Below are 11,301 nucleotides of genomic sequence, written 5' to 3' on the forward strand. Positions count from 1 at the left end.
ATGTAATCCCTGATGGTCAGGTGGGCCAAGCCCATCTATTTCCAGTTAGTGTCACTTAGCAAGTGTTCATTCAAAAGTCCATTTAACCCCATTGCCACATTAATCTGCTATTTTATTTTATTTGTATAAAAGGTTGTGCAAAAATTAACATGCACACACAGTGATTGTGCGGGTGGAATGTATTCTTTGTCTACTTCTTATCCCTTCTCTTTCTGGGATGTGAAACACATAGCAGTCAAGTAAAGCATTACTAGAATGGACATGCTAGGGGGTGCTTTGTACCAGCCAGGAGAAAACTTCCTGTTACCTCCTGAGCTGGGACAAACTTCCTCTGCATGTGACTAGATGTGGGCGTGGCCTAATCTGGGTAGGGGAGCACACCTCTTTCTTTTGCTCCTTTTCTCCATTTTGCTTTTTTACTTGTTAGCAGAAGTGACTGCGTGTCTGCAGTCATTTGGGACTAACTCGCTTATGGGATAGTTCCACATGTATATATACTTTTGTAACCTAAGTCTGCCTTCAAGGATCCAACTGTGAACTGAATGAATGTGAGTAAACTACTTTTATATTGACTTTAATAAGATTGTCGTGTCTATTCTTTTAAAGAGAATAGAAGGGATCTTACCAGGAATCTTATATAGAGATTCAGATGAGCCTGCAACAAGCAAACCACTGTGCGTTTAAAGGGGAATGTTTAAACTCTCCTAAGATATAGAACTTGCTAACGCAAGTTCGGAACAATATCATTAAACAATATATCCTCTCCTGCCTCCCTGAACATTCCCACACTCTTCCCATTTCCTCTACTACCCCATAATTTGGATACACAATTTCTATTAAAACTTACGTAGTTGCATGAATATGAGAGAGGCCTCTTTCTAGTTTTTACCCTTTTCATTTTGTTATGACTGACATGCACTGTTTCCTGCTGTAGCAATCAACTTCTAATTAATCCGTGGTTGATTCCAACCATATAAAAGTCCCAAAGGCAAACTTTGACACGTGGAAATGCAATCGTTCCGGACTTGCTGATGATTTTATTTTTTCACAGTTTTGTTTCAAGTTTGGGTAGGCTTCAACGTACAGTTTCCCATTTTCTCCTACACCATCCAAGGAGCCACTCTTATGCTCCTTGATTTGATGCTACATGAAACACAAAGCCACAGAGAATTAGACCAAGTGAAAAATCCCCATCGGGCTAGGTGATAACAATTTCAGCTACTTCATCAAGAATTTTCAGATGCCCAAGAGGAAGAATGGATTATGAGCCATCAAAGAGCTTTAGAGCCCACAACCTTCTAGGCTTTATCACTTGTAGCTTAATTGCTGGGCTTAAGTTTATAGTGCCAGCAAAAAGATTCACCTGGTAACATTTCTGACCGTATTTTCTATGAGTGTTTCATAGAGTTCCTGGCAATTTGGGCTGCAATCCTGTGCTCAGCTAGGAGTAAGCTCCATTGAACTTGAACTTCCTTCTGAATAGGCACCTATAAGAGTGCAACCTTAGTCTATTTTCAGAGAAGACAAGTTTGCACTCTTGTTGTTATCTCAAAAGAAGAGGAAAATATGCACGCTTCACATTTAAACCACTGTATAGGATTAATATTGGCAGAAAATAGATATCAAATTCTAAACTAATAAGAAACCCAAAGAGTGGGAGCTCAGATGCCAGTGATGGCAACCAAGTAATAAAGTCAATATCTTTTTGACTCTCCTTGTGGCTAGCATGTGCTCCAACATGTTTATTGTTCCTCTTGAATCATCCACTGTCGTTCCAGAGAACAAGATGCTAGAATAAGTGGGCCTTTTGGTCTGGTCGAGCTGGGCTTGTCCTTTGCAATCTGAAAGCAAGGGGCTGAAATGCCCCTTGTGGCGTTTGCCTCCTAGGATGGGTCAAGGAAAGGGTTAAAATGGGTGTGATGTGATTGGCCAGTGAGAATGCAAGGGGGGAGTAAAAGATAGAGTGGGAGGTTTTGAAAAGTCAGTTGAGATTTGGGAGTTGAGGTTTGTCAGTTGGGAGTTGAGGTTTGGGTGTTGGAGAAGGAGGAGGGTGGAATAGGCAGTGGGTTGGTCAAGTTGTATTGTGAGAGAGTGAGAGGAATTGTTAGGGAATTAAATAGATAGTTGGGAATAATTCAGTTTGAAGTTGTTAGGAACTAAGATTTAAGAAACGGACAAGAGAATAATAAACCGAAACCATACGCTTATTCCTGCACTTAAAAATAAACTTGATTATTTGTTTATGTTAACAACTGTCTGGATTCCGTGTGTCCCCGTGAGAAGCGGGGTGGTGGCAGTGAAGAAAGCAACCGCAGTGGTGGCACAGGGTCAATAGACCGTGAAACGTCCGGGGGCCCTGTGTGATCGCCACACCCCTGTTGTGATCATCCTTGGAATTTCATGCCAGAGATATTGTGCTTTACTATCCCTCAACAGTATAGTTTTGGAGAAGAGTTGAAAGTGTTTTAAAAGGATGCTTGTTGTAGTTTTGTAGTGGGTACATTCATTCGATTGTCACCTCCCCCACCAAGCAACCCCCCCCCCCCCATGACTAGAGGTGACAGCAGGACAAACCATGCTTTTCTCAAAACAACTATTGGCTCTCTTTTAAAAAATAAACAACAATGGTCTGTTTCCAGTCCAACTTTTCTTTTCCATAGGAAAATTGCCAATTGCCATTCAATTTAGAATCAAGATGGTTTTTAACTCCCTGCAACCTGTATAACAGACCTTGCCTCCATCATCCAAAATTACCGCAAAGCCTTAACGTAAACCCATTCACTATCCCATTACAATTTTCAGCTCATACATATTTACCAGCCTGAATATTTCCCAAGTTGTTGCACCTTCCTAAGTTTCCTTCAAATGTGCCAACCAGATCTGTATATGAATGTGGCATTTGTGTAGGATTGTGTTCCTAGGATCTGACGTATGCTTTAAATACCTCCAGCAACACCATCCTCTGCATGAAATTATGGGCATATGGAATATCTAGCAGCACATTAGCTTTTTGGAAACAGACTCTACAGAAGAACCTTAGGAACGTGCATCACAGGGAAGGAGGAGTAATCAAATTTGAGTCAGAATGCTATATATTCTGCGTAGAGAGACCAGATTGCATTAAACCACTTTCAGTATACTTTAGTAATGAAATGAATTGTCCTGTGCATGAAGTATATTGCTTTTACTCAAGGAAAGCAGATGGACACATTCACTAGGTACCGCCTGAAAGTCACATTTTACATTGCATTGTATGTCATGGGAGTGTGTTACAAGTCAAGATACAAATGGGGAAGAATTATTAGATTAGTGCATATGTGTGGCTGGCCATGTGCAGAGTGTTCCCTGAGACATATTGCAGTTACTCAGAAAGGTGCTTCAGGGCTGCTTTTCGGTGAAGTCTGGTCTACCCAGTCTTTGGTAGTAGCAACCAATGACTGTCATTTTAGATTTCGGACAGGTTTTTATTTGTTTTTTTCAAATGTAAATTTAAATTCAGTTCTCCAAATTTCAACATCAGTTTGAAAATATATATATACATATATATACATATATATATTTCTGCAAGCAATTTCTTCTAACATAATTCATTTTGCATATTATTTTCACTAATATTTCTGGGCACACTTTACCCAATATTTTCATTTTTGCATGCATTACTTGGTTGTAGGGCCATATTGCAAAATTTGGAGGTGTGAATTTTGAAGGTTGACTGTGTCTAGGTTTATATATGATTTCAGAAAGTGCAATTCAGCTAGATTCTCTTCTAAATGCAATTGAATCAAATTTATTCCCTGTACCTAGAAGGAAGGCTTTCCCTCATCATATTGCTATCTCCAGTGGAGTATCCCCCCCACCCCACTTCAGAAGTGTATCATAGCAGTTATGGGAAAAAGTAATAGCTTGTTGTTCTGTGTACTCTTTTTTTAAAAAAATAATTACTATTATTATTCATCTCAAACACCTAGCCAGATCAAGTATTATCCTATAAAATAAACAGACATGCAAATCAAAACAATTAAAAAATGCTTACACACATATATATTGGGTGAAACGACGTTTAAATAAAATATAAACCCTCTTTGATTTAAATTCTTCTGCAATAAATTATTTACTATGGTTGCCCAATGTCCAATTATAGACTGGGTTTTTAAGGCTGCCTTTAAAGCAAAGCTGACATGCAATCTGTTTCACTATTCTTAGTAACCCTCACATTTTAACAATCGCTTCTTTTTGTGCTAATTGCAATTTATTATATAATGTACATGGTTTTATAGCAGTAACTGATACAAGACAACTGCAATTTCAGTTACTGAATCTTTAATATGTGTCAGAAGTGAAACAGCAACACGTAAGTGGACTTACTTTTTGCTGTAAGGGGTTTCAAACAATGCTTCCACACATCAGTAAAAATCTCATTTTAACACTGAAGCAAAACCAGCACATAACATTGTCATCAGTGCAGTCCTAAGGATGCTTACTAAGGAATAAGCCCCTTTGAAGTTAACGGCACCTGCTTCTGAGTTATACAGGCTTATGATTGCTCTGTAGGCCTATAAACTCTTAAAGACATATATGCATAAAAATATACTTAATGTCTGGCGATGATGGAGCTCATTCAGATTTAAATCCACCATTGCTTTACATCACAAATTGGAAGATCATGCATTACTTATTACATATATTTGTAAGTTATCTACTGTTGTCCTGCCAACAAGTGAGGATAGAGCCCTTGATCTATTAATCCAGGAAGTTCACATTTTCTGAAACAGAGAGCTTTCGGGAACATCCTCACATGGTACGTTCAACGTCTAAGCAAATGTTCCAGGCAAAAAGTGTAATCTGGCCTGTTAAACTGATACGACGTTAAGCACTGCACGAGGGTGCCAAATTGGCAAGTGAGATGAGTAAATTTCATCATGGAAATTAGCTCTCTGGAAGTCTCTGAATTTTCATTAAATGTCAATGTGAATGTACTACGGGTGTGATACAACCCTTTCCCCATTCCTTCCCCACATCTAAATAATGTAGTAGAGGACTGAGTAGTCAGGGGCTCCCTTTCTCCTCCCTCAGAAGGAGCCATGGGATCTGTGGTGGAAGGCTTGGAGAGAGGGAACCAGAATTGATGCCCTCACTGGCACAAATTCAATATCATCCTCATATCATTCTAACTAATTTGTCATAGCAACTATGTGAAACTTCCCCACTTGGCATCATAATCTGAATGATTTGGTTAGGTGTTTTTTTTTTAAGAACTCTGATTCATCTCCAAATGAAAACACCTAGAAAGGAGTAGGTTTTTGTTTTGTTTTTTCGGCTTGCAGAAGGAATAACAGGATCTGTTTGGATAATTGCTACAGTCCAGTGCAATACACAAATATAATACTAGAGGAGCTGCTCTTCGGCACTTCATTTGCCTTTGCAATGAAGGAGGACATTAAAATGGAAACATCTTTCTGAGTACCGGATGCCAACGCCTTGTACTCACTCATGACTAGCAGGATTTATTTCATCACCAGGCGCTGCGCCATTTGATTCTTGAGACAAAACCCAGCTACTCATTATGAGGCTTTGTGCTGCTGACTATGAGGCACTTAGAAATGGAACAAGATTGCAGATATGGGGTTTTTGGTTTTTTTAGTTTCATTGTCACAGGTCTAAACAGAGAAGCCAAGCAACGTGCCTATGAGTTCTATAGATGCATGGCCATCAGTGAGCCTTCCAAGAAGAATCATCAAGGAGCAAATGTGTGGGTCTCAGTGGTTCACATCAAAGAGAAGGTTCCAGACTAGGATGTTGTTGTTCTTTAGTCATTTAGTCATGTCCGACCCTTCATGACCCCATGGACCAGAGCACGCCAGGCACTCCTGTCTTCCACTGCCTCCCACAGTTTGGTCAAACTCATGCTGGTAGCTTCGAGAATACTGTCCAACCATCTCGTCCTCTGTCGTCCCCTTCTCCTTGTGCCCTCCATCTTTCCCAACATCAGGGTCTTTTCCAGGGAGTCTTCTCTTCTCATGAGGTGGCCAAAGTATTGAAGCCTCAGCTTCACGATCTGTCCTTCCAGTGAGCACTCAGGGCTGATTTCCTTCAGAATGGATAGAGGTTTGATCTTCTTGCAGTCTATGGGACTCTCAAGAGTCTCCTCCAACACCATAATTCAAAAGCATCAATTCTTCAGCGATCAGACAAGGATATTGCCCCACAAACTCCTTGGTAGCTCAGCTCAGCTGGTTTTCACATATGGCTTAAACTAGTGATGGATCTGAAGATTACCTGAGCATAGCTTATAATAAGACTGAATTTATAGTGTTTGTATCAGCATGAAGTAACATCTTCTCCAGCTTGGATTAAAATCCAAGCCAGAGAACTGTAGCCCTCCCTAAGTCCCTGAATTCTACCCATTCTACCTCCCAGCTCTCTCTATGCTACTTGCTCCTTCTTGCCTTCTCACCCCACTTTTTGTGCAGCTCCCACAGAAAAGGAAGGGAAAGAGCTCACTCTCTTCCCCTATATCCTCTGTAATGTATGACACACTACTGTGGTTTGCTGTCAGGGCCAATAAACCTTAGCATCACCAGCTTGAATTCAAGCTAGCAATGCAAATGACGTTCATCTGTGGGTGCAGTTTGAGCCATGCTCACAAAGAGATTTTTATTTTATTTTTTAATATGGATTATCTGTTGTCACTGTGATATCACATGATTAGCAGGTGGGAGGTCCCAACCTCTTGTGAAAATGGTCCATAGCATGAAGAGACCAGGACCTGGCTCATGCATACATGGTTACTTAACTTACAGTGAATAAAGCTGGGACCATCTTCAACCTATTCCCTCTCTTAAGAGTTGTCCTTATGCTCCCATGTTGCCTTTGACCCATGCTATGGTCATAAGCAAAAAGATGGAGTCAGTACTAACCGTGATCTGATTCCAAAGCACAGTCCCACCATCTCCAATGTTTTTGTTGTTGTTATTTTTATCTCTGTCCTGCCCGCCTCCCATACTTTCTAATTTCTGTAGCCTGCAGCTGGGTCTTTAAAAATGGGTATTATTTTTTTCCACCCAGCACTGGCAAAGAGTAAATACCAAAGTCAAAATCTGCAATGATGAAAGAATAAGGTAGACAATCTCTGTGTAGGAAAAGTGTGGGCATATGAATGTTTATTTTGCAGCAGCTATATGGATTGGATCAATTTTCAGTGAAGTAGATATATTAACTTATTTGGGTCCAGGAAATAAAGCCTGAAAATTATATCCTTGTTCTTTGGCACTTGTGGGATATTTTTTTCTCCCACTAGACCTCACAGTCCCTAGCAATATTATTCATCTGGTAGTGAAATAGCTTAAGATATCTGTGCACAAGCTAGATGATATACATGATACATCCTGATGTTTTCTCCATGTGGAAAAAAAAAAACCACCCAGCTTTTCCTCACGAAGTGTAAAATCTGATTGAGATTGGGATGAAGTCTTTTGTAAAAAGAGAAATAGAGATCTGTTTGCTTAAGAGCACTCTAATCTCAGCTTGTTTGAGGTCTGTGTGAGCTGTTGATTATCTTTCTAGGAATTTTGTAGCAGCATTTTCTGCTGAGCACATGTAAGCACTCAGGGATCCACCTCACCGACAGAATCTGTCTATACCCAACTTGACAGAGGTCCTCTAAGGATGCTGGATTTGGCTCAGGTCTTCTTAGCCCTAACTTCTTAGCCATTTTATTTTGGGAGCAGACTTTGATGCAATTGGCAAGTATGCTATCCCCTTCGGTAGAGATTAATTTTACCAAATTTCATAAGGGTAGAAGGAGGTGCCTCTCACGTTGACCTTGGCCCAGTCACTCTAAAACAGTCTTAACCTATTTGAAGATTTAGGGTTGAATCCCCAAAAGCCAATGCAGTCGCATAATGACTTTCATACAGTAAAATTCCCTCTTCCTCTCCTCTCCCCACGTGCCGGAGGACACACAGGGGGAGAAGGACAGAAGGCCCCATTGCATGAGTGCAAGTAATTCCCTTAGCATAATGTTTTTGCTGATACATCCCAGACTGTGCTTGCCACCTCTTGGAGGAATGGTGAGATGTAAATGTAATCAACAAATAAATAAACATGACCCAGTACCATACTATCCAACATTTCCAACCCAAATCTGGGACACACACCATGCCACTCTTACTGCAACACTACCACCCCTACCTACAAGTGCACTGCCACTGGCTCGCCGCCACCATGGCAAAGCTTTAATTGAGGCCCGCCAAAAGCCAGGACAGTACTTCCGGCAATACAGCCTGGCTTCCTGAAGTATGTCAGTGACCGCAGAGGACTTCAGCCAGTGTGGTGTAGTGGTTAAGAGCGGCAGACTGGTGAACTGGGTTCGTGTCTCCGCTCCTCCACATGCAGCTGCTGGGTGACCTTGGGCTAGTCACACTTCTTTGAAGTCTCTCAGCCCCACTCACCTCACAGAGTGTTTGTTGTGTGGGAGGAAGGGAAAGGGGATTGTTAGCCGCTTTGAGACACCTTCAGGTAGTGATAAAGTGGGATATCAAATCCAAACTCTTCTCTTCTTCTTCAGCCTTGTGGTGGCGGCGGCAGAGTCAGGACATGCACAGTTTGAAACCGGAGCTGGGGCGGCTTCCGTTGACCTGGGATTTCCTGCTCAAAGCAGGACAGTTGGCAGGTATGCAATACAAGTTACTTCATCATATATAATAAACATGGTGTCTAACCATATAGGCTAGAAATACAGGGGGTACCTTGTTTTATTGCATTTTGCAGTACAGTCATACCTCAGGTTACAGTTGCTTCAGGTTGTGCATTTTCAGGTTGTGCACCGCGCCGAACCTGGAAGTACCAGAACGGGTTACTTCCGGGTTTTGGTCTCGCGCCTGCACAAAAACACTAAATTGCGCTTTGTGCATGCGCAGAAGCGCCGAAATGCAACCCGCGCATGCGCAGACGTGGTGCTGCAGGTTGCAAACATGCCTCCCGCACGGATCACATTTGCAACCCGAGCGTCCACTGTATTCAGTTTCACATATATTGCTCCTTATGAGGATGCAGGTGTACTTCCAGGTAAAGGAAGTCCCCACCTCCCACACCAACACTACCCCTCTTCTGGCCAGGGGAGTGGAGCTGGCTAGGTCTGGAGATGGGTTTCCTCTCTCCCATCCCAGCAGCAGGGGGCCCTGGCTTAGTAGACTGCAGTAACATAACTTTATATGCACTGGGAAACAAAACAGCAACCCCAAAAATGTGTGGCTCTCTTAATTGTAATATTTGTCTTATTGAGGTGGTCTGGAACCAAACCCGCAATATCTCCCAGGTATGCCTGTACATAGTTGGAACTGGAAGTATAGTTAAAAAGACCTGAAGAATGTAACAATAAAGTTCTGAAACACAAAATGACGGGGGGAGGACACAATTTCTTTCCCAAATGGTCTTATTCTTGTACATGAATGATTTTATATTTTGAGGAAAGAACTATTCCCCCCTCTCCCAGCCCTGTGTAACTAAATTTGAAATAAGGATAACCTATATAACTTTTGCGCTCTCTCTCTCCAGAAGCAATCGTTATTAAAAACAGCAGCTGAAGCAAAGCTCACAATATTATGCTTCCTCTTGAAATGTTGCTAAGGAGCGGGAAAATATATGGAAGCAACATGAGAAAGCTGACATTCATCATTCTGATCTTAGGGAAAAGAGAGGCCTTGCACAGATGATACATGTCAGCTGGATGGCATCCATTCTATTTCTCACACTTGTCCCCTTCCTTTGAATTTTATTTCTGTGTTTCGTTGTTTCATCTTGGAGGATAAGGCTCTCAATGGCTAGTGGCCACAATGACTGTTCTACGACAATTGTCAGAGAACCATGGGAACAGCATGCAGGGACTAGATGGGTCATTGGCAAGATCCAGCAAGCTCTTCTTAAGTCCTTATTGTGATGTCCATGCAAGGAGCGTGGCAAAAACCTCAGAAAATCAGAGTCGGAATTGTATAAAACAATGTAAATAAAATGTGATTCCTTGGACTCTGTAGCTTGTTGCTTTCTCCTTTGCTATTTTTTTTAATCCTTTGAGTTTCATGAATTCCTGACTCATGGTATGCTGAGCACAACTAAAGCACTTCTTTAAGCACTAGATAAATCTTCCTGTTCGGTACAAATATAATCTTAGAGGCATCCTAAATGGACAACAGATGCCCACGGAGCAGCTTATAAGCAAGAAAACCACTTTGATAAATAACTATATATATATATAATGCATTCTGGCAGCATATATCCCCCTTTCCCCCTGTAATTGTAGTCTTTTATCAGGCATAGGCAAACTCAGCCCTCCAGCTGTTTTGGGACTACAACTCCTATCATCCTTGACCACTGGTCCTGTTAGCTAGAGATGATGGGAGTTGTAGTCCCAAAACATATGGAAGGCTGAGTTTGCCTATGCCTGCTTTTACACCATTTTATGAACTCTTCAGGGCATACAGATGTCGGGATGGAAATATTTTTTAACAGGTCAGCCACTGTGAGAATACGACGCTGGACTTGATAGGCCTCTGGCCTGACTCAACAGGCTTGTCTTATATCCATAAGAGCAAATTCCATAGTTTATGTTGGCTATCGTCTTGTTGGCTATTTTTCTGAGTCATGCAGAGTGATACAGTGGTTTCATCCTCAAAGTGATGAAGCAGACTCCACACACAAGACCTTGAAGATGACTCTTTACTTGCAGGATGGCAACTATTACAAGCAGTAGTATAGATGTATCAAGTCCAATGCAATGTGTTTCTTTCCCTTGAGCCCAAGAGAGGGTCTTCTTGCTTCTAAAACTCCTTCGAAGCAGTCCATAAATGATAGCTTATTGGTGCTCACCAAGGACAGTGTTATTGGTGTTTTCACACTCAGCAAAACAGCAGCAAAACAACCAGCCAACTCACACCCCTCCTATCATTACCTAACACACACACACACACACACACACACACACACACTTTTAAAGGGAGTTCACAGATTGACAAGGCATTGATTCAGCATTTCTGTGACCTTAAAGGTAAAGGGACCCCTGACCATTAGGTCCAGTCGTGACCGGCTCTGGGGTTGCGGAGCTCATCTCGCTTTATTGGCCGAGGGAGCCGGCGTACAGCTTCCTCATCATGTGGCCAGCATGACTAAGCCGCTTCTGGTGAACCAGAGCAGCGTACGGAAATGCCATTTACCTTCCCACCAGAGCAGTACCTATTTATCTACTTGCACTTTGATGTGCTTTCGAACTGCTAGGTTGGCAGGAGCAGGGACTGAGCAACGGGAGCT

At 41.8% G+C, this 11,301-nt stretch overlaps 1 long non-coding RNA gene across 1 annotated transcript; it reads left to right on the forward strand.

Moving 5' to 3' along the window:
• The first annotated feature begins 371 nt into the window (after nt 1-371).
• On the forward strand, nt 372-9,973 carry LOC308478816. The gene is made up of 3 exons (XR_013987308.1): nt 372-548; nt 8,567-8,671; nt 9,556-9,973. It is a non-coding gene; the product is annotated as an uncharacterized lncRNA (long non-coding RNA).
• Nucleotides 9,974-11,301: the final 1,328 nt, after the last annotated feature.

The sequence above is a fragment of the Podarcis pityusensis genome (genome assembly GCF_964106645.2).
Source record: "Podarcis pityusensis genome assembly, chromosome: 6".
NCBI lineage: Eukaryota > Metazoa > Chordata > Lepidosauria > Squamata > Lacertidae > Podarcis > Podarcis pityusensis.